Below are 20,454 nucleotides of genomic sequence, written 5' to 3' on the forward strand. Positions count from 1 at the left end.
TCAGGTTTCCAAGGCATTGGTTGTTCAGTGGTAGAATTCTCGCCTGCCACGCGGGAGGCCCGGGTTCGATTCCCGGCCAATGCAAGAAGTTTTGAACATGTCATTTCGACACTTTGTGCAAGGCTTTAGTTGTTAAATGGGAAAGAGTAACCAACTTGTCAGCGACAACTGTCTTGAGTTTGGCATTTGTGACAATGTCCTGGGATTTCCCACAAACGCCTCACCTTCTAACTAGTATTGTGTGGCTTGTGAGCAGTATAGGGCAGAATCGACTACATGTACGTGTTCGTGAGAGTCTCAGCTTTCCATAGAGGGGTCATAGAAGTTCCTAGCTCCAACCATTCAGTCTCTACAGATATTTTTGTTAGAAGGGTTTAAGCCCGACACTCCAAACTTAGGGTTAGTACCAATGCTCCACGTTTTTCAAAGGTCCAACACACCTGCTCCTTGTTAGTATAGTGGTGAGTATCCCCACCTGTCACGCGGGAGACCGGGGTTCAATTTCCCGAGGGGAGAAAGGACTGCTTTTTTTTTAGGGTGAACAATGTTGCTGAGCCCACAAAGTGGAAAATATTCTTTGGAAAAAAGCTTTATGATACGATTGCCAGCCTTTGGGGTTAACTCAGGTTTCCAAGGCATTGGTTGTTCAGTGGTAGAATTCTCGCCTGCCACGGGAGGCCCGGGTTCGATTCCCGGCCAATGCAAGAAGTTTTGAACATGTCATTTCGACACTTTGTGCAAGGCTTTAGTTGTTAAATGGGAAAGAGTAACCAACTTGTCAGCGACAACTGTCTTGAGTTTGGCATTTGTGACAATGTCCTGGGATTTCCCACAAACGCCTCACCTTCTAACTAGTATTGTGTGGCTTGTGAGCAGTATAGGGCAGAATCGACTACATGTACGTGTTCGTGAGAGTCTCAGCTTTCCATAGAGGGGTCATAGAAGTTCCTAGCTCCAACCATTCAGTCTCTACAGATATTTTTGTTAGAAGGGTTTAAGCCCGACACTCCAAACTTAGGGTTAGTACCAATGCTCCACGTTTTTCAAAGGTCCAACACACCTGCTCCTTGTTAGTATAGTGGTGAGTATCCCCACCTGTCACGGGAGACCGGGGTTCAATTTCCCGACGGGGAGAAAGGACTGCTTTTTTTTAGGGTGAACAATGTTGCTGAGCCCACAAAGTGGAAAATATTCTTTGGAAAAAAGCTTTATGATACGATTGCCAGCCTTTGGGGTTAACTCAGGTTTCCAAGGCATTGGTTGTTCAGTGGTAGAATTCTCGCCTGCCACGCGGGAGGCCCGGGTTCGATTCCCGGCCAATGCAAGAAGTTTTGAACATGTCATTTCGACACTTTGTGCAAGGCTTTAGTTGTTAAATGGGAAAGAGTAACCAACTTGTCAGCGACAACTGTCTTGAGTTTGGCATTTGTGACAATGTCCTGGGATTTCCCACAAACGCCTCACCTTCTAACTAGTATTGTGTGGCTTGTGAGCAGTATAGGGCAGAATCGACTACATGTACGTGTTCGTGAGAGTCTCAGCTTTCCATAGAGGGGTCATAGAAGTTCCTAGCTCCAACCATTCAGTCTCTACAGATATTTTTGTTAGAAGGGTTTAAGCCCGACACTCCAAACTTAGGGTTAGTACCAATGCTCCACGTTTTTTCAAAGGTCCAACACACCTGCTCCTTGTTAGTATAGTGGTGAGTATCCCCACCTGTCACGCGGGAGACCGGGGTTCAATTTCCCGACGGGGAGAAAGGACTGCTTTTTTTTTAGGGTGAACAATGTTGCTGAGCCCACAAAGTGGAAAATATTCTTTGGAAAAAAGCTTTATGATACGATTGCCAGCCTTTGGGGTTAACTCAGGTTTCCAAGGCATTGGTTGTTCAGTGGTAGAATTCTCGCCTGCCACGCGGGAGGCCCGGGTTCGATTCCCGGCCAATGCAAGAAGTTTTGAACATGTCATTTCGACACTTTGTGCAAGGCTTTAGTTGTTAAATGGGAAAGAGTAACCAACTTGTCAGCGACAACTGTCTTGAGTTTGGCATTTGTGACAATGTCCTGGGATTTCCCACAAACGCCTCACCTTCTAACTAGTATTGTGTGGCTTGTGAGCAGTATAGGGCAGAATCGACTACATGTACGTGTTCGTGAGAGTCTCAGCTTTCCATAGAGGGGTCATAGAAGTTCCTAGCTCCAACCATTCAGTCTCTACAGATATTTTTGTTAGAAGGGTTTAAGCCCGACACTCCAAACTTAGGGTTAGTACCAATGCTCCACGTTTTTTCAAAGGTCCAACACACCTGCTCCTTGTTAGTATAGTGGTGAGTATCCCCACCTGTCACGGGAGACCGGGGTTCAATTCCCCGACGGGGAGAAAGGACTGCTTTTTTTAGGGTGAACAATGTTGCTGAGCCCACAAAGTGGAAAATATTCTTTGGAAAAAAGCTTTATGATACGATTGCCAGCCTTTGGGGTTAACTCAGGTTTCCAAGGCATTGGTTGTTCAGTGGTAGAATTCTCGCCTGCCACGCGGGAGGCCCGGGTTCGATTCCCGGCCAATGCAAGAAGTTTTGAACATGTCATTTCGACACTTTGTGCAAGGCTTTAGTTGTTAAATGGGAAAGAGTAACCAACTTGTCAGCGACAACTGTCTTGAGTTTGGCATTTGTGACAATGTCCTGGGATTTCCCACAAACGCCTCACCTTCTAACTAGTATTGTGTGGCTTGTGAGCAGTATAGGGCAGAATCGACTACATGTACGTGTTCGTGAGAGTCTCAGCTTTCCATAGAGGGGTCATAGAAGTTCCTAGCTCCAACCATTCAGTCTCTACAGATATTTTTGTTAGAAGGGTTTAAGCCCGACACTCCAAACTTAGGGTTAGTACCAATGCTCCACGTTTTTTCAAAGGTCCAACACACCTGCTCCTTGTTAGTATAGTGGTGAGTATCCCCACCTGTCACGCGGGAGACCGGGGTTCAATTTCCCGACGGGGAGAAAGGACTGCTTTTTTTTAGGGTGAACAATGTTGCTGAGCCCACAAAGTGGAAAATATTCTTGGAAAAAAGCTTTATGATACGATTGCCAGCCTTTGGGGTTAACTCAGGTTTCCAAGGCATTGGTTGTTCAGTGGTAGAATTCTCGCCTGCCACGCGGGAGGCCCGGGTTCGATTCCCGGCCAATGCAAGAAGTTTTGAACATGTCATTTCGACACTTTGTGCAAGGCTTTAGTTGTTAAATGGGAAAGAGTAACCAACTTGTCAGCGACAACTGTCTTGAGTTTGGCATTTGTGACAATGTCCTGGGATTTCCCACAAACGCCTCACCTTCTAACTAGTATTGTGTGGCTTGTGAGCAGTATAGGGCAGAATCGACTACATGTACGTGTTCGTGAGAGTCTCAGCTTTCCATAGAGGGGTCATAGAAGTTCCTAGCTCCAACCATTCAGTCTCTACAGATATTTTTGTTAGAAGGGTTTAAGCCCGACACTCCAAACTTAGGGTTAGTACCAATGCTCCACGTTTTTTCAAAGGTCCAACACACCTGCTCCTTGTTAGTATAGTGGTGAGTATCCCCACCTGTCACGCGGGAGACCGGGGTTCAATTTCCCGACGGGGAGAAAGGACTGCTTTTTTTTTTAGGGTGAACAATGTTGCTGAGCCCACAAAGTGGAAAATATTCTTTGGAAAAAAGCTTTATGATACGATTGCCAGCCTTTGGGGTTAACTCAGGTTTCCAAGGCATTGGTTGTTCAGTGGTAGAATTCTCGCCTGCCACGCGGGAGGCCCGGGTTCGATTCCCGGCCAATGCAAGAAGTTTTGAACATGTCATTTCGACACTTTGTGCAAGGCTTTAGTTGTTAAATGGGAAAGAGTAACCAACTTGTCAGCGACAACTGTCTTGAGTTTGGCATTTGTGACAATGTCCTGGGATTTCCCACAAACGCCTCACCTTCTAACTAGTATTGTGTGGCTTGTGAGCAGTATAGGGCAGAATCGACTACATGTACGTGTTCGTGAGAGTCTCAGCTTTCCATAGAGGGGTCATAGAAGTTCCTAGCTCCAACCATTCAGTCTCTACAGATATTTTTGTTAGAAGGGTTTAAGCCCGACACTCCAAACTTAGGGTTAGTACCAATGCTCCACGTTTTTCAAAGGTCCAACACACCTGCTCCTTGTTAGTATAGTGGTGAGTATCCCCACCTGTCACGCGGGAGACCGGGGTTCAATTTCCCGACGGGGAGAAAGGACTGCTTTTTTTTAGGGTGAACAATGTTGCTGAGCCCACAAAGTGGAAAATATTCTTTGGAAAAAAGCTTTATGATACGATTGCCAGCCTTTGGGGTTAACTCAGGTTTCCAAGGCATTGGTTGTTCAGTGGTAGAATTCTCGCCTGCCACGCGGGAGGCCCGGGTTCGATTCCCGGCCAATGCAAGAAGTTTTGCGTGAGAACATGTCATTTCGACACTTTGTGCAAGGCTTTAGTTGTTAAATGGGAAAGAGTAACCAACTTGTCAGCGACAACTGTCTTGAGTTTGGCATTTGTGACAATGTCCTGGGATTTCCCACAAACGCCTCACCTTCTAACTAGTATTGTGTGGCTTGTGAGCAGTATAGGGCAGAATCGACTACATGTACGTGTTCGTGAGAGTCTCAGCTTTCCATAGAGGGGTCATAGAAGTTCCTAGCTCCAACCATTCAGTCTCTACAGATATTTTTGTTAGAAGGGTTTAAGCCCGACACTCCAAACTTAGGGTTAGTACCAATGCTCCACGTTTTTTCAAAGGTCCAACACACCTGCTCCTTGTTAGTATAGTGGTGAGTATCCCCACCTGTCACGCGGGAGACCGGGGTTCAATTTCCCGACGGGGAGAAAGGACTGCTTTTTTTTAGGGTGAACAATGTTGCTGAGCCCACAAAGTGGAAAATATTCTTTGGAAAAAAGCTTTATGATACGATTGCCAGCCTTTGGGGTTAACTCAGGTTTCCAAGGCATTGGTTGTTCAGTGGTAGAATTCTCGCCTGCCACGCGGGAGGCCCGGGTTCGATTCCCGGCCAATGCAAGAAGTTTTGAACATGTCATTTCGACACTTTGTGCAAGGCTTTAGTTGTTAAATGGGAAAGAGTAACCAACTTGTCAGCGACAACTGTCTTGAGTTTGGCATTTGTGACAATGTCCTGGGATTTCCCACAAACGCCTCACCTTCTAACTAGTATTGTGTGGCTTGTGAGCAGTATAGGGCAGAATCGACTACATGTACGTGTTCGTGAGAGTCTCAGCTTTCCATAGAGGGGTCATAGAAGTTCCTAGCTCCAACCATTCAGTCTCTACAGATATTTTTGTTAGAAGGGTTTAAGCCCGACACTCCAAACTTAGGGTTAGTACCAATGCTCCACGTTTTTTCAAAGGTCCAACACACCTGCTCCTTGTTAGTATAGTGGTGAGTATCCCCACCTGTCACACGCGGGAGACCGGGGTTCAATTTCCCGACGGGGAGAAAGGACTGCTTTTTTTTTAGGGTGAACAATGTTGCTGAGCCCACAAAGTGGAAAATATTCTTTGGAAAAAAGCTTTATGATACGATTGCCAGCCTTTGGGGTTAACTCAGGTTTCCAAGGCATTGGTTGTTCAGTGGTAGAATTCTCGCCTGCCACGCGGGAGGCCCGGGTTCGATTCCCGGCCAATGCAAGAAGTTTTGAACATGTCATTTCGACACTTTGTGCAAGGCTTTAGTTGTTAAATGGGAAAGAGTAACCAACTTGTCAGCGACAACTGTCTTGAGTTTGGCATTTGTGACAATGTCCTGGGATTTCCCACAAACGCCTCACCTTCTAACTAGTATTGTGTGGCTTGTGAGCAGTATAGGGCAGAATCGACTACATGTACGTGTTCGTGAGAGTCTCAGCTTTCCATAGAGGGGTCATAGAAGTTCCTAGCTCCAACCATTCAGTCTCTACAGATATTTTTGTTAGAAGGGTTTAAGCCCGACACTCCAAACTTAGGGTTAGTACCAATGCTCCACGTTTTTCAAAGGTCCAACACACCTGCTCCTTGTTAGTATAGTGGTGAGTATCCCCACCTGTCACGCGGGAGACGGGGTTCAATTTCCCGACGGGGAGAAAGGACTGCTTTTTTTTAGGGTGAACAATGTTGCTGAGCCCACAAAGTGGAAAATATTCTTTGGAAAAAAGCTTTATGATACGATTGCCAGCCTTTGGGGTTAACTCAGGTTTCCAAGGCATTGGTTGTTCAGTGGTAGAATTCTCGCCTGCCACGCGGGAGGCCCGGGTTCGATTCCCGGCCAATGCAAGAAGTTTTGAACATGTCATTTCGACACTTTGTGCAAGGCTTTAGTTGTTAAATGGGAAAGAGTAACCAACTTGTCAGCGACAACTGTCTTGAGTTTGGCATTTGTGACAATGTCCTGGGATTTCCCACAAACGCCTCACCTTCTAACTAGTATTGTGTGGCTTGTGAGCAGTATAGGGCAGAATCGACTACATGTACGTGTTCGTGAGAGTCTCAGCTTTCCATAGAGGGGTCATAGAAGTTCCTAGCTCCAACCATTCAGTCTCTACAGATATTTTTGTTAGAAGGGTTTAAGCCCGACACTCCAAACTTAGGGTTAGTACCAATGCTCCACGTTTTTTCAAAGGTCCAACACACCTGCTCCTCGTTAGTATAGTGGTGAGTATCCCCACCTGTCACGCGGGAGACCGGGGTTCAATTTCCCGACGGGGAGAAAGGACTGCTTTTTTTTAGGGTGAACAATGTTGCTGAGCCCACAAAGTGGAAAATATTCTTTGGAAAAAAGCTTTATGATACGATTGCCAGCCTTTGGGGTTAACTCAGGTTTCCAAGGCATTGGTTGTTCAGTGGTAGAATTCTCGCCTGCCACGCGGGAGGCCCGGGTTCGATTCCCGGCCAATGCAAGAAGTTTTGAACATGTCATTTCGACACTTTGTGCAAGGCTTTAGTTGTTAAATGGGAAAGAGTAACCAACTTGTCAGCGACAACTGTCTTGAGTTTGGCATTTGTGACAATGTCCTGGGATTTCCCACAAACGCCTCACCTTCTAACTAGTATTGTGTGGCTTGTGAGCAGTATAGGGCAGAATCGACTACATGTACGTGTTCGTGAGAGTCTCAGCTTTCCATAGAGGGGTCATAGAAGTTCCTAGCTCCAACCATTCAGTCTCTACAGATATTTTTGTTAGAAGGGTTTAAGCCCGACACTCCAAACTTAGGGTTAGTACCAATGCTCCACGTTTTTCAAAGGTCCAACACACCTGCTCCTTGTTAGTATAGTGGTGAGTATCCCCACCTGTCACGCGGGAGACCGGGGTTCAATTTCCCGACGGGGAGAAAGGACTGCTTTTTTTTTAGGGTGAACAATGTTGCTGAGCCCACAAAGTGGAAAATATTCTTTGGAAAAAAGCTTTATGATACGATTGCCAGCCTTTGGGGTTAACTCAGGTTTCCAAGGCATTGGTTGTTCAGTGGTAGAATTCTCGCCTGCCACGCGGGAGGCCCGGGTTCGATTCCCGGCCAATGCAAGAAGTTTTGAACATGTCATTTCGACACTTTGTGCAAGGCTTTAGTTGTTAAATGGGAAAGAGTAACCAACTTGTCAGCGACAACTGTCTTGAGTTTGGCATTTGTGACAATGTCCTGGGATTTCCACAAACGCCTCACCTTCTAACTAGTATTGTGTGGCTTGTGAGCAGTATAGGGCAGAATCGACTACATGTACGTGTTCGTGAGAGTCTCAGCTTTCCATAGAGGGGTCATAGAAGTTCCTAGCTCCAACCATTCAGTCTCTACAGATATTTTTGTTAGAAGGGTTTAAGCCCGACACTCCAAACTTAGGGTTAGTACCAATGCTCCACGTTTTTCAAAGGTCCAACACACCTGCTCCTTGTTAGTATAGTGGTGAGTATCCCCACCTGTCACGCGGGAGACCGGGGTTCAATTTCCCGACGGGGAGAAAGGACTGCTTTTTTTTTTAGGGTGAACAATGTTGCTGAGCCCACAAAGTGGAAAATATTCTTTGGAAAAAAGCTTTATGATACGATTGCCAGCCTTTGGGGTTAACTCAGGTTTCCAAGGCATTGGTTGTTCAGTGGTAGAATTCTCGCCTGCCACGCGGGAGGCCCGGGTTCGATTCCCGGCCAATGCAAGAAGTTTTGAACATGTCATTTCGACACTTTGTGCAAGGCTTTAGTTGTTAAATGGGAAAGAGTAACCAACTTGTCAGCGACAACTGTCTTGAGTTTGGCATTTGTGACAATGTCCTGGGATTTCCCACAAACGCCTCACCTTCTAACTAGTATTGTGTGGCTTGTGAGCAGTATAGGGCAGAATCGACTACATGTACGTGTTCGTGAGAGTCTCAGCTTTCCATAGAGGGGTCATAGAAGTTCCTAGCTCCAACCATTCAGTCTCTACAGATATTTTTGTTAGAAGGGTTTAAGCCCGACACTCCAAACTTAGGGTTAGTACCAATGCTCCACGTTTTTTCAAAGGTCCAACACACCTGCTCCTTGTTAGTATAGTGGTGAGTATCCCCACCTGTCACGCGGGAGACCGGGGTTCAATTTCCCGACGGGGAGAAAGGACTGCTTTTTTTTTTAGGGTGAACAATGTTGCTGAGCCCACAAAGTGGAAAATATTCTTTGGAAAAAAGCTTTATGATACGATTGCCAGCCTTTGGGGTTAACTCAGGTTTCCAAGGCATTGGTTGTTCAGTGGTAGAATTCTCGCCTGCCACGCGGGAGGCCCGGGTTCGATTCCCGGCCAATGCAAGAAGTTTTGAACATGTCATTTCGACACTTTGTGCAAGGCTTTAGTTGTTAAATGGGAAAGAGTAACCAACTTGTCAGCGACAACTGTCTTGAGTTTGGCATTTGTGACAATGTCCTGGGATTTCCCACAAACGCCTCACCTTCTAACTAGTATTGTGTGGCTTGTGAGCAGTATAGGGCAGAATCGACTACATGTACGTGTTCGTGAGAGTCTCAGCTTTCCATAGAGGGGTCATAGAAGTTCCTAGCTCCAACCATTCAGTCTCTACAGATATTTTTGTTAGAAGGGTTTAAGCCCGACACTCCAAACTTAGGGTTAGTACCAATGCTCCACGTTTTTCAAAGGTCCAACACACCTGCTCCTTGTTAGTATAGTGGTGAGTATCCCCACCTGTCACGCGGGAGACCGGGGTTCAATTTCCCGACGGGGAGAAAGGACTGCTTTTTTTTAGGGTGAACAATGTTGCTGAGCCCACAAAGTGGAAAATATTCTTTGGAAAAAGCTTTATGATACGATTGCCAGCCTTTGGGGTTAACTCAGGTTTCCAAGGCATTGGTTGTTCAGTGGTAGAATTCTCGCCTGCCACGCGGGAGGCCCGGGTTCGATTCCCGGCCAATGCAAGAAGTTTTGAACATGTCATTTCGACACTTTGTGCAAGGCTTTAGTTGTTAAATGGGAAAGAGTAACCAACTTGTCAGCGACAACTGTCTTGAGTTTGGCATTTGTGACAATGTCCTGGGATTTCCCACAAACGCCTCACCTTCTAACTAGTATTGTGTGGCTTGTGAGCAGTATAGGGCAGAATCGACTACATGTACGTGTTCGTGAGAGTCTCAGCTTTCCATAGAGGGGTCATAGAAGTTCCTAGCTCCAACCATTCAGTCTCTACAGATATTTTTGTTAGAAGGGTTTAAGCCCGACACTCCAAACTTAGGGTTAGTACCAATGCTCCACGTTTTTTCAAAGGTCCAACACACCTGCTCCTTGTTAGTATAGTGGTGAGTATCCCCACCTGTCACGCGGGAGACCGGGGTTCAATTTCCCGACGGGGAGAAAGGACTGCTTTTTTTTTAGGGTGAACAATGTTGCTGAGCCCACAAAGTGGAAAATATTCTTTGGAAAAAAGCTTTATGATACGATTGCCAGCCTTTGGGGTTAACTCAGGTTTCCAAGGCATTGGTTGTTCAGTGGTAGAATTCTCGCCTGCCACGCGGGAGGCCCGGGTTCGATTCCCGGCCAATGCAAGAAGTTTTGAACATGTCATTTCGACACTTTGTGCAAGGCTTTAGTTGTTAAATGGGAAAGAGTAACCAACTTGTCAGCGACAACTGTCTTGAGTTTGGCATTTGTGACAATGTCCTGGGATTTCCCACAAACGCCTCACCTTCTAACTAGTATTGTGTGGCTTGTGAGCAGTATAGGGCAGAATCGACTACATGTACGTGTTCGTGAGAGTCTCAGCTTTCCATAGAGGGGTCATAGAAGTTCCTAGCTCCAACCATTCAGTCTCTACAGATATTTTTGTTAGAAGGGTTTAAGCCCGACACTCCAAACTTAGGGTTAGTACCAATGCTCCACGTTTTTTTCAAAGGTCCAACACACCTGCTCCTTGTTAGTATAGTGGTGAGTATCCCCACCTGTCACGCGGGAGACCGGGGTTCAATTTCCCGACGGGGAGAAAGGACTGCTTTTTTTTTTAGGGTGAACAATGTTGCTGAGCCCACAAAGTGGAAAATATTCTTTGGAAAAAAGCTTTATGATACGATTGCCAGCCTTTGGGGTTAACTCAGGTTTCCAAGGCATTGGTTGTTCAGTGGTAGAATTCTCGCCTGCCACGCGGGAGGCCCGGGTTCGATTCCCGGCCAATGCAAGAAGTTTTGAACATGTCATTTCGACACTTTGTGCAAGGCTTTAGTTGTTAAATGGGAAAGAGTAACCAACTTGTCAGCGACAACTGTCTTGAGTTTGGCATTTGTGACAATGTCCTGGGATTTCCCACAAACGCCTCACCTTCTAACTAGTATTGTGTGGCTTGTGAGCAGTATAGGGCAGAATCGACTACATGTACGTGTTCGTGAGAGTCTCAGCTTTCCATAGAGGGGTCATAGAAGTTCCTAGCTCCAACCATTCAGTCTCTACAGATATTTTTGTTAGAAGGGTTTAAGCCCGACACTCCAAACTTAGGGTTAGTACCAATGCTCCACGTTTTTTCAAAGGTCCAACACACCTGCTCCTTGTTAGTATAGTGGTGAGTATCCCCACCTGTCACGCGGGAGACCGGGGTTCAATTTCCCGACGGGGAGAAAGGACTGCTTTTTTTTTAGGGTGAACAATGTTGCTGAGCCCACAAAGTGGAAAATATTCTTTGGAAAAAAGCTTTATGATACGATTGCCAGCCTTTGGGGTTAACTCAGGTTTCCAAGGCATTGGTTGTTCAGTGGTAGAATTCTCGCCTGCCACGCGGGAGGCCCGGGTTCGATTCCCGGCCAATGCAAGAAGTTTTGAACATGTCATTTCGACACTTTGTGCAAGGCTTTAGTTGTTAAATGGGAAAGAGTAACCAACTTGTCAGCGACAACTGTCTTGAGTTTGGCATTTGTGACAATGTCCTGGGATTTCCCACAAACGCCTCACCTTCTAACTAGTATTGTGTGGCTTGTGAGCAGTATAGGGCAGAATCGACTACATGTACGTGTTCGTGAGAGTCTCAGCTTTCCATAGAGGGGTCATAGAAGTTCCTAGCTCCAACCATTCAGTCTCTACAGATATTTTTGTTAGAAGGGTTTAAGCCCGACACTCCAAACTTAGGGTTAGTACCAATGCTCCACGTTTTTTCAAAGGTCCAACACACCTGCTCCTTGTTAGTATAGTGGTGAGTATCCCCACCTGTCACGCGGGAGACCGGGGTTCAATTTCCCGACGGGGAGAAAGGACTGCTTTTTTTTTTAGGGTGAACAATGTTGCTGAGCCCACAAAGTGGAAAATATTCTTTGGAAAAAAGCTTTATGATACGATTGCCAGCCTTTGGGGTTAACTCAGGTTTCCAAGGCATTGGTTGTTCAGTGGTAGAATTCTCGCCTGCCACGCGGGAGGCCCGGGTTCGATTCCCGGCCAATGCAAGAAGTTTTGAACATGTCATTTCGACACTTTGTGCAAGGCTTTAGTTGTTAAATGGGAAAGAGTAACCAACTTGTCAGCGACAACTGTCTTGAGTTTGGCATTTGTGACAATGTCCTGGGATTTCCCACAAACGCCTCACCTTCTAACTAGTATTGTGTGGCTTGTGAGCAGTATAGGGCAGAATCGACTACATGTACGTGTTCGTGAGAGTCTCAGCTTTCCATAGAGGGGTCATAGAAGTTCCTAGCTCCAACCATTCAGTCTCTACAGATATTTTTGTTAGAAGGGTTTAAGCCCGACACTCCAAACTTAGGGTTAGTACCAATGCTCCACGTTTTTTCAAAGGTCCAACACACCTGCTCCTTGTTAGTATAGTGGTGAGTATCCCCACCTGTCACGCGGGAGACCGGGGTTCAATTTCCCGACGGGGAGAAAGGACTGCTTTTTTTTAGGGTGAACAATGTTGCTGAGCCCACAAAGTGGAAAATATTCTTTGGAAAAAAGCTTTATGATACGATTGCCAGCCTTTGGGGTTAACTCAGGTTTCCAAGGCATTGGTTGTTCAGTGGTAGAATTCTCGCCTGCCACGCGGGAGGCCCGGGTTCGATTCCCGGCCAATGCAAGAAGTTTTGAACATGTCATTTCGACACTTTGTGCAAGGCTTTAGTTGTTAAATGGGAAAGAGTAACCAACTTGTCAGCGACAACTGTCTTGAGTTTGGCATTTGTGACAATGTCCTGGGATTTCCCACAAACGCCTCACCTTCTAACTAGTATTGTGTAGCTTGTGAGCAGTATAGGGCAGAATCGACTACATGTACGTGTTCGTGAGAGTCTCAGCTTTCCATAGAGGGGTCATAGAAGTTCCTAGCTCCAACCATTCAGTCTCTACAGATATTTTTGTTAGAAGGGTTTAAGCCCGACACTCCAAACTTAGGGTTAGTACCAATGCTCCACGTTTTTTCAAAGGTCCAACACACCTGCTCCTTGTTAGTATAGTGGTGAGTATCCCCACCTGTCACGCGGGAGACCGGGGTTCAATTTCCCGACGGGGAGAAAGGACTGCTTTTTTTTAGGGTGAACAATGTTGCTGAGCCCACAAAGTGGAAAATATTCTTTGGAAAAAAGCTTTATGATACGATTGCCAGCCTTTGGGGTTAACTCAGGTTTCCAAGGCATTGGTTGTTCAGTGGTAGAATTCTCGCCTGCCACGCGGGAGGCCCGGGTTCGATTCCCGGCCAATGCAAGAAGTTTTGAACATGTCATTTCGACACTTTGTGCAAGGCTTTAGTTGTTAAATGGGAAAGAGTAACCAACTTGTCAGCGACAACTGTCTTGAGTTTGGCATTTGTGACAATGTCCTGGGATTTCCCACAAACGCCTCACCTTCTAACTAGTATTGTGTGGCTTGTGAGCAGTATAGGGCAGAATCGACTACATGTACGTGTTCGTGAGAGTCTCAGCTTTCCATAGAGGGGTCATAGAAGTTCCTAGCTCCAACCATTCAGTCTCTACAGATATTTTTGTTAGAAGGGTTTAAGCCCGACACTCCAAACTTAGGGTTAGTACCAATGCTCCACGTTTTTTCAAAGGTCCAACACACCTGCTCCTTGTTAGTATAGTGGTGAGTATCCCCACCTGTCACGCGGGAGACGGGGTTCAATTTCCCGACGGGGAGAAAGGACTGCTTTTTTTTTTAGGGTGAACAATGTTGCTGAGCCCACAAAGTGGAAAATATTCTTTGGAAAAAAGCTTTATGATACGATTGCCAGCCTTTGGGGTTAACTCAGGTTTCCAAGGCATTGGTTGTTCAGTGGTAGAATTCTCGCCTGCCACGCGGGAGGCCCGGGTTCGATTCCCGGCCAATGCAAGAAGTTTTGAACATGTCATTTCGACACTTTGTGCAAGGCTTTAGTTGTTAAATGGGAAAGAGTAACCAACTTGTCAGCGACAACTGTCTTGAGTTTGGCATTTGTGACAATGTCCTGGGATTTCCCACAAACGCCTCACCTTCTAACTAGTATTGTGTGGCTTGTGAGCAGTATAGGGCAGAATCGACTACATGTACGTGTTCGTGAGAGTCTCAGCTTTCCATAGAGGGGTCATAGAAGTTCCTAGCTCCAACCATTCAGTCTCTACAGATATTTTTGTTAGAAGGGTTTAAGCCCGACACTCCAAACTTAGGGTTAGTACCAATGCTCCACGTTTTTTCAAAGGTCCAACACACCTGCTCCTTGTTAGTATAGTGGTGAGTATCCCCACCTGTCACGCGGGAGACCGGGGTTCAATTTCCCGACGGGGAGAAAGGACTGCTTTTTTTTAGGGTGAACAATGTTGCTGAGCCCACAAAGTGGAAAATATTCTTTGGAAAAAAGCTTTATGATACGATTGCCAGCCTTTGGGGTTAACTCAGGTTTCCAAGGCATTGGTTGTTCAGTGGTAGAATTCTCGCCTGCCACGCGGGAGGCCCGGGTTCGATTCCCGGCCAATGCAAGAAGTTTTGAACATGTCATTTCGACACTTTGTGCAAGGCTTTAGTTGTTAAATGGGAAAGAGTAACCAACTTGTCAGCGACAACTGTCTTGAGTTTGGCATTTGTGACAATGTCCTGGGATTTCCCACAAACGCCTCACCTTCTAACTAGTATTGTGTGGCTTGTGAGCAGTATAGGGCAGAATCGACTACATGTACGTGTTCGTGAGAGTCTCAGCTTTCCATAGAGGGGTCATAGAAGTTCCTAGCTCCAACCATTCAGTCTCTACAGATATTTTTGTTAGAAGGGTTTAAGCCCGACACTCCAAACTTAGGGTTAGTACCAATGCTCCACGTTTTTTCAAAGGTCCAACACACCTGCTCCTTGTTAGTATAGTGGTGAGTATCCCCACCTGTCACGCGGGAGACCGGGGTTCAATTTCCCGACGGGGAGAAAGGACTGCTTTTTTTTTAGGGTGAACAATGTTGCTGAGCCCACAAAGTGGAAAATATTCTTTGGAAAAAAGCTTTATGATACGATTGCCAGCCTTTGGGGTTAACTCAGGTTTCCAAGGCATTGGTTGTTCAGTGGTAGAATTCTCGCCTGCCACGCGGGAGGCCCGGGTTCGATTCCCGGCCAATGCAAGAAGTTTTGAACATGTCATTTCGACACTTTGTGCAAGGCTTTAGTTGTTAAATGGGAAAGAGTAACCAACTTGTCAGCGACAACTGTCTTGAGTTTGGCATTTGTGACAATGTCCTGGGATTTCCCACAAACGCCTCACCTTCTAACTAGTATTGTGTGGCTTGTGAGCAGTATAGGGCAGAATCGACTACATGTACGTGTTCGTGAGAGTCTCAGCTTTCCATAGAGGGGTCATAGAAGTTCCTAGCTCCAACCATTCAGTCTCTACAGATATTTTTGTTAGAAGGGTTTAAGCCCGACACTCCAAACTTAGGGTTAGTACCAATGCTCCACGTTTTTCAAAGGTCCAACACACCTGCTCCTTGTTAGTATAGTGGTGAGTATCCCCACCTGTCACGCGGGAGACCGGGGTTCAATTTCCCGACGGGGAGAAAGGACTGCTTTTTTTTTAGGGTGAACAATGTTGCTGAGCCCACAAAGTGGAAAATATTCTTTGGAAAAAAGCTTTATGATACGATTGCCAGCCTTTGGGGTTAACTCAGGTTTCCAAGGCATTGGTTGTTCAGTGGTAGAATTCTCGCCTGCCACGCGGGAGGCCCGGGTTCGATTCCCGGCCAATGCAAGAAGTTTTGAACATGTCATTTCGACACTTTGTGCAAGGCTTTAGTTGTTAAATGGGAAAGAGTAACCAACTTGTCAGCGACAACTGTCTTGAGTTTGGCATTTGTGACAATGTCCTGGGATTTCCACAAACGCCTCACCTTCTAACTAGTATTGTGTGGCTTGTGAGCAGTATAGGGCAGAATCGACTACATGTACGTGTTCGTGAGAGTCTCAGCTTTCCATAGAGGGGTCATAGAAGTTCCTAGCTCCAACCATTCAGTCTCTACAGATATTTTTGTTAGAAGGGTTTAAGCCCGACACTCCAAACTTAGGGTTAGTACCAATGCTCCACGTTTTTTCAAAGGTCCAACACACCTGCTCCTTGTTAGTATAGTGGTGAGTATCCCCACCTGTCACGCGGGAGACCGGGGTTCAATTTCCCGACGGGGAGAAAGGACTGCTTTTTTTTTTAGGGTGAACAATGTTGCTGAGCCCACAAAGTGGAAAATATTCTTTGGAAAAAAGCTTATGATACGATTGCCAGCCTTTGGGGTTAACTCAGGTTTCCAAGGCATTGGTTGTTCAGTGGTAGAATTCTCGCCTGCCACGCGGGAGGCCCGGGTTCGATTCCCGGCCAATGCAAGAAGTTTTGAACATGTCATTTCGACACTTTGTGCAAGGCTTTAGTTGTTAAATGGGAAAGAGTAACCAACTTGTCAGCGACAACTGTCTTGAGTTTGGCATTTGTGACAATGTCCTGGGATTTCCCACAAACGCCTCACCTTCTAACTAGTATTGTGTGGCTTGTGAGCAGTATAGGGCAGAATCGACTACATGTACGTGTTCGTGAGAGTCTCAGCTTTCCATAGAGGGGTCATAGAAGTTCCTAGCTCCAACCATTCAGTCTCTACAGATATTTTTGTTAGAAGGGTTTAAGCCCGACACTCCAAACTTAGGGTTAGTACCAATGCTCCACGTTTTTCAAAGGTCCAACACACCTGCTCCTTGTTAGTATAGTGGTGAGTATCCCCACCTGTCACGCGGGAGACCGGGGTTCAATTTCCCGACGGGGAGAAAGGACTGCTTTTTTTTTAGGGTGAACAATGTTGCTGAGCCCACAAAGTGGAAAATATTCTTTGGAAAAAAGCTTTATGATACGATTGCCAGCCTTTGGGGTTAACTCAGGTTTCCAAGGCATTGGTTGTTCAGTGGTAGAATTCTCGCCTGCCACGCGGGAGGCCCGGGTTCGATTCCCGGCCAATGCAAGAAGTTTTGAACATGTCATTTCGACACTTTGTGCAAGGCTTTAGTTGTTAAATGGGAAAGAGTAACCAACTTGTCAGCGACAACTGTCTTGAGTTTGGCATTTGTGACAATGTCCTGGGATTTCCCACAAACGCCTCACCTTCTAACTAGTATTGTGTGGCTTGTGAGCAGTATAGGGCAGAATCGACTACATGTACGTGTTCGTGAGAGTCTCAGCTTTCCATAGAGGGGTCATAGAAGTTCCTAGCTCCAACCATTCAGTCTCTACAGATATTTTTGTTAGAAGGGTTTAAGCCCGACACTCCAAACTTAGGGTTAGTACCAATGCTCCACGTTTTTCAAAGGTCCAACACACCTGCTCCTTGTTAGTATAGTGGTGAGTATCCCCACCTGTCACGCGGGAGACCGGGGTTCAATTTCCCGACGGGGAGAAAGGACTGCTTTTTTTTAGGGTGAACAATGTTGCTGAGCCCACAAAGTGGAAAATATTCTTTGGAAAAAAGCTTTATGATACGATTGCCAGCCTTTGGGGTTAACTCAGGTTTCCAAGGCATTGGTTGTTCAGTGGTAGAATTCTCGCCTGCCACGCGGGAGGCCCGGGTTCGATTCCCGGCCAATGCAAGAAGTTTTGAACATGTCATTTCGACACTTTGTGCAAGGCTTTAGTTGTTAAATGGGAAAGAGTAACCAACTTGTCAGCGACAACTGTCTTGAGTTTGGCATTTGTGACAATGTCCTGGGATTTCCCACAAACGCCTCACCTTCTAACTAGTATTGTGTGGCTTGTGAGCAGTATAGGGCAGAATCGACTACATGTACGTGTTCGTGAGAGTCTCAGCTTTCCATAGAGGGGTCATAGAAGTTCCTAGCTCCAACCATTCAGTCTCTACAGATATTTTTGTTAGAAGGGTTTAAGCCCGACACTCCAAACTTAGGGTTAGTACCAATGCTCCACGTTTTTTCAAAGGTCCAACACACCTGCTCCTTGTTAGTATAGTGGTGAGTATCCCCACCTGTCACGCGGGAGACCGGGGTTCAATTTCCCCGACGGGGAGAAAGGACTGCTTTTTTTTAGGGTGAACAATGTTGCTGAGCCCACAAAGTGGAAAATATTCTTTGGAAAAAAGCTTTATGATACGATTGCCAGCCTTTGGGGTTAACTCAGGTTTCCAAGGCATTGGTTGTTCAGTGGTAGAATTCTCGCCTGCCACGCGGGAGGCCCGGGTTCGATTCCCGGCCAATGCAAGAAGTTTTGAACATGTCATTTCGACACTTTGTGCAAGGCTTTAGTTGTTAAATGGGAAAGAGTAACCAACTTGTCAGCGACAACTGTCTTGAGTTTGGCATTTGTGACAATGTCCTGGGATTTCCCACAAACGCCTCACCTTCTAACTAGTATTGTGTGGCTTGTGAGCAGTATAGGGCAGAATCGACTACATGTACGTGTTCGTGAGAGTCTCAGCTTTCCATAGAGGGGTCATAGAAGTTCCTAGCTCCAACCATTCAGTCTCTACAGATATTTTTGTTAGAAGGGTTTAAGCCCGACACTCCAAACTTAGGGTTAGTACCAATGCTCCACGTTTTTTCAAAGGTCCAACACACCTGCTCCTTGTTAGTATAGTGGTGAGTATCCCCACCTGTCACGCGGGAGACCGGGGTTCAATTTCCCGACGGGGAGAAAGGACTGCTTTTTTTTTAGGGTGAACAATGTTGCTGAGCCCACAAAGTGGAAAATATTCTTTGGAAAAAAGCTTTATGATACGATTGCCAGCCTTTGGGGTTAACTCAGGTTTCCAAGGCATTGGTTGTTCAGTGGTAGAATTCTCGCCTGCCACGCGGGAGGCCCGGGTTCGATTCCCGGCCAATGCAAGAAGTTTTGAACATGTCATTTCGACACTTTGTGCAAGGCTTTAGTTGTTAAATGGGAAAGAGTAACCAACTTGTCAGCGACAACTGTCTTGAGTTTGGCATTTGTGACAATGTCCTGGGATTTCCCACAAACGCCTCACCTTCTAACTAGTATTGTGTGGCTTGTGAGCAGTATAGGGCAGAATCGACTACATGTACGTGTTCGTGAGAGTCTCAGCTTTCCATAGAGGGGTCATAGAAGTTCCTAGCTCCAACCATTCAGTCTCTACAGATATTTTTGTTAGAAGGGTTTAAGCCCGACACTCCAAACTTAGGGTTAGTACCAATGCTCCACGTTTTTTCAAAGGTCCAACACACCTGCTCCTTGTTAGTATAGTGGTGAGTATCCCCACCTGTCACGCGGGAGACCGGGGTTCAATTTCCCGACGGGGAGAAAGGACTGCTTTTTTTTTTAGGGTGAACAATGTTGCTGAGCCCACAAAGTGGAAAATATTCTTTGGAAAAAAGCTTTATGATACGATTGCCAGCCTTTGGGGTTAACTCAGGTTTCCAAGGCATTGGTTGTTCAGTGGTAGAATTCTCGCCTGCCACGCGGGAGGCCCGGGTTCGATTCCCGGCCAATGCAAGAAGTTTTGAACATGTCATTTCGACACTTTGTGCAAGGCTTTAGTTGTTAAATGGGAAAGAGTAACCAACTTGTCAGCGACAACTGTCTTGAGTTTGGCATTTGTGACAATGTCCTGGGATTTCCCACAAACGCCTCACCTTCTAACTAGTATTGTGTGGCTTGTGAGCAGTATAGGGCAGAATCGACTACATGTACGTGTTCGTGAGAGTCTCAGCTTTCCATAGAGGGGTCATAGAAGTTCCTAGCTCCAACCATTCAGTCTCTACAGATATTTTTGTTAGAAGGGTTTAAGCCCGACACTCCAAACTTAGGGTTAGTACCAATGCTCCACGTTTTTTCAAAGGTCCAACACACCTGCTCCTTGTTAGTATAGTGGTGAGTATCCCCACCTGTCACGCGGGAGACCGGGGTTCAATTTCCCGACGGGGAGAAAGGACTGCTTTTTTTTAGGGTGAACAATGTTGCTGAGCCCACAAAGTGGAAAATATTCTTTGGAAAAAAGCTTTATGATACGATTGCCAGCCTTTGGGGTTAACTCAGGTTTCCAAGGCATTGGTTGTTCAGTGGTAGAATTCTCGCCTGCCACGCGGGAGGCCCGGGTTCGATTCCCGGCCAATGCAAGAAGTTTTGAACATGTCATTTCGACACTTTGTGCAAGGCTTTAGTTGTTAAATGGGAAAGAGTAACCAACTTGTCAGCGACAACTGTCTTGAGTTTGGCATTTGTGACAATGTCCTGGGATTTCCCACAAACGCCTCACCTTCTAACTAGTATTGTGTGGCTTGTGAGCAGTATAGGGCAGAATCGACTACATGTACGTGTTCGTGAGAGTCTCAGCTTTCCATAGAGGGGTCATAGAAGTTCCTAGCTCCAACCATTCAGTCTCTACAGATATTTTTGTTAGAAGGGTTTAAGCCCGACACTCCAAACTTAGGGTTAGTACCAATGCTCCACGTTTTTTCAAAGGTCCAACACACCTGCTCCTTGTTAGTATAGTGGTGAGTATCCCCACCTGTCACGCGGGAGACCGGGGTTCAATTTCC

The 20,454-nt window shown here is 46.2% G+C and overlaps 32 non-coding genes across 32 annotated transcripts; all 32 read left to right on the forward strand.

Annotated features, from left to right (window-relative positions):
• Positions 1-13: 13 nt before the first annotated feature.
• Positions 14-84, forward strand: trnag-gcc. Its single transcript has one exon. It is a non-coding gene; the product is annotated as a tRNA-Gly (tRNA).
• Positions 85-1,253: 1,169 nt separating this feature from the next.
• trnag-gcc lies at positions 1,254-1,324 on the forward strand. The gene has a single exon. It is a non-coding gene; the product is annotated as a tRNA-Gly (tRNA).
• A 553-nt stretch (positions 1,325-1,877) lies between these two features.
• trnag-gcc lies at positions 1,878-1,948 on the forward strand. Its single transcript has one exon. It is a non-coding gene; the product is annotated as a tRNA-Gly (tRNA).
• A 549-nt stretch (positions 1,949-2,497) lies between these two features.
• trnag-gcc lies at positions 2,498-2,568 on the forward strand. The gene has a single exon. It is a non-coding gene; the product is annotated as a tRNA-Gly (tRNA).
• A 551-nt stretch (positions 2,569-3,119) lies between these two features.
• Positions 3,120-3,190, forward strand: trnag-gcc. The gene has a single exon. It is a non-coding gene; the product is annotated as a tRNA-Gly (tRNA).
• Positions 3,191-3,744: 554 nt separating this feature from the next.
• Positions 3,745-3,815, forward strand: trnag-gcc. The gene has a single exon. It is a non-coding gene; the product is annotated as a tRNA-Gly (tRNA).
• Positions 3,816-4,366: 551 nt separating this feature from the next.
• On the forward strand, positions 4,367-4,437 carry trnag-gcc. Its single transcript has one exon. It is a non-coding gene; the product is annotated as a tRNA-Gly (tRNA).
• A 558-nt stretch (positions 4,438-4,995) lies between these two features.
• Positions 4,996-5,066, forward strand: trnag-gcc. The gene has a single exon. It is a non-coding gene; the product is annotated as a tRNA-Gly (tRNA).
• A 555-nt stretch (positions 5,067-5,621) lies between these two features.
• Positions 5,622-5,692, forward strand: trnag-gcc. The gene has a single exon. It is a non-coding gene; the product is annotated as a tRNA-Gly (tRNA).
• A 550-nt stretch (positions 5,693-6,242) lies between these two features.
• Positions 6,243-6,313, forward strand: trnag-gcc. The gene has a single exon. It is a non-coding gene; the product is annotated as a tRNA-Gly (tRNA).
• A 552-nt stretch (positions 6,314-6,865) lies between these two features.
• Positions 6,866-6,936, forward strand: trnag-gcc. Its single transcript has one exon. It is a non-coding gene; the product is annotated as a tRNA-Gly (tRNA).
• Positions 6,937-7,488: 552 nt separating this feature from the next.
• On the forward strand, positions 7,489-7,559 carry trnag-gcc. Its single transcript has one exon. It is a non-coding gene; the product is annotated as a tRNA-Gly (tRNA).
• Positions 7,560-8,111: 552 nt separating this feature from the next.
• trnag-gcc lies at positions 8,112-8,182 on the forward strand. The gene has a single exon. It is a non-coding gene; the product is annotated as a tRNA-Gly (tRNA).
• Positions 8,183-8,736: 554 nt separating this feature from the next.
• Positions 8,737-8,807, forward strand: trnag-gcc. The gene has a single exon. It is a non-coding gene; the product is annotated as a tRNA-Gly (tRNA).
• Positions 8,808-9,357: 550 nt separating this feature from the next.
• trnag-gcc lies at positions 9,358-9,428 on the forward strand. Its single transcript has one exon. It is a non-coding gene; the product is annotated as a tRNA-Gly (tRNA).
• Positions 9,429-9,981: 553 nt separating this feature from the next.
• Positions 9,982-10,052, forward strand: trnag-gcc. Its single transcript has one exon. It is a non-coding gene; the product is annotated as a tRNA-Gly (tRNA).
• Positions 10,053-10,607: 555 nt separating this feature from the next.
• Positions 10,608-10,678, forward strand: trnag-gcc. The gene has a single exon. It is a non-coding gene; the product is annotated as a tRNA-Gly (tRNA).
• A 553-nt stretch (positions 10,679-11,231) lies between these two features.
• Positions 11,232-11,302, forward strand: trnag-gcc. The gene has a single exon. It is a non-coding gene; the product is annotated as a tRNA-Gly (tRNA).
• Positions 11,303-11,856: 554 nt separating this feature from the next.
• trnag-gcc lies at positions 11,857-11,927 on the forward strand. The gene has a single exon. It is a non-coding gene; the product is annotated as a tRNA-Gly (tRNA).
• A 552-nt stretch (positions 11,928-12,479) lies between these two features.
• On the forward strand, positions 12,480-12,550 carry trnag-gcc. Its single transcript has one exon. It is a non-coding gene; the product is annotated as a tRNA-Gly (tRNA).
• A 552-nt stretch (positions 12,551-13,102) lies between these two features.
• Positions 13,103-13,173, forward strand: trnag-gcc. Its single transcript has one exon. It is a non-coding gene; the product is annotated as a tRNA-Gly (tRNA).
• Positions 13,174-13,726: 553 nt separating this feature from the next.
• trnag-gcc lies at positions 13,727-13,797 on the forward strand. The gene has a single exon. It is a non-coding gene; the product is annotated as a tRNA-Gly (tRNA).
• A 552-nt stretch (positions 13,798-14,349) lies between these two features.
• trnag-gcc lies at positions 14,350-14,420 on the forward strand. The gene has a single exon. It is a non-coding gene; the product is annotated as a tRNA-Gly (tRNA).
• A 553-nt stretch (positions 14,421-14,973) lies between these two features.
• Positions 14,974-15,044, forward strand: trnag-gcc. Its single transcript has one exon. It is a non-coding gene; the product is annotated as a tRNA-Gly (tRNA).
• A 552-nt stretch (positions 15,045-15,596) lies between these two features.
• On the forward strand, positions 15,597-15,667 carry trnag-gcc. The gene has a single exon. It is a non-coding gene; the product is annotated as a tRNA-Gly (tRNA).
• Positions 15,668-16,219: 552 nt separating this feature from the next.
• On the forward strand, positions 16,220-16,290 carry trnag-gcc. The gene has a single exon. It is a non-coding gene; the product is annotated as a tRNA-Gly (tRNA).
• A 552-nt stretch (positions 16,291-16,842) lies between these two features.
• trnag-gcc lies at positions 16,843-16,913 on the forward strand. The gene has a single exon. It is a non-coding gene; the product is annotated as a tRNA-Gly (tRNA).
• A 551-nt stretch (positions 16,914-17,464) lies between these two features.
• Positions 17,465-17,535, forward strand: trnag-gcc. Its single transcript has one exon. It is a non-coding gene; the product is annotated as a tRNA-Gly (tRNA).
• Positions 17,536-18,088: 553 nt separating this feature from the next.
• trnag-gcc lies at positions 18,089-18,159 on the forward strand. Its single transcript has one exon. It is a non-coding gene; the product is annotated as a tRNA-Gly (tRNA).
• Positions 18,160-18,712: 553 nt separating this feature from the next.
• On the forward strand, positions 18,713-18,783 carry trnag-gcc. Its single transcript has one exon. It is a non-coding gene; the product is annotated as a tRNA-Gly (tRNA).
• A 554-nt stretch (positions 18,784-19,337) lies between these two features.
• On the forward strand, positions 19,338-19,408 carry trnag-gcc. Its single transcript has one exon. It is a non-coding gene; the product is annotated as a tRNA-Gly (tRNA).
• A 552-nt stretch (positions 19,409-19,960) lies between these two features.
• Positions 19,961-20,031, forward strand: trnag-gcc. Its single transcript has one exon. It is a non-coding gene; the product is annotated as a tRNA-Gly (tRNA).
• Positions 20,032-20,454: the final 423 nt, after the last annotated feature.

Source organism: Oncorhynchus gorbuscha, linkage group LG11, assembly GCF_021184085.1.
Source record: "Oncorhynchus gorbuscha isolate QuinsamMale2020 ecotype Even-year linkage group LG11, OgorEven_v1.0, whole genome shotgun sequence".
In the NCBI taxonomy this organism is placed as follows: domain Eukaryota; kingdom Metazoa; phylum Chordata; class Actinopteri; order Salmoniformes; family Salmonidae; genus Oncorhynchus; species Oncorhynchus gorbuscha.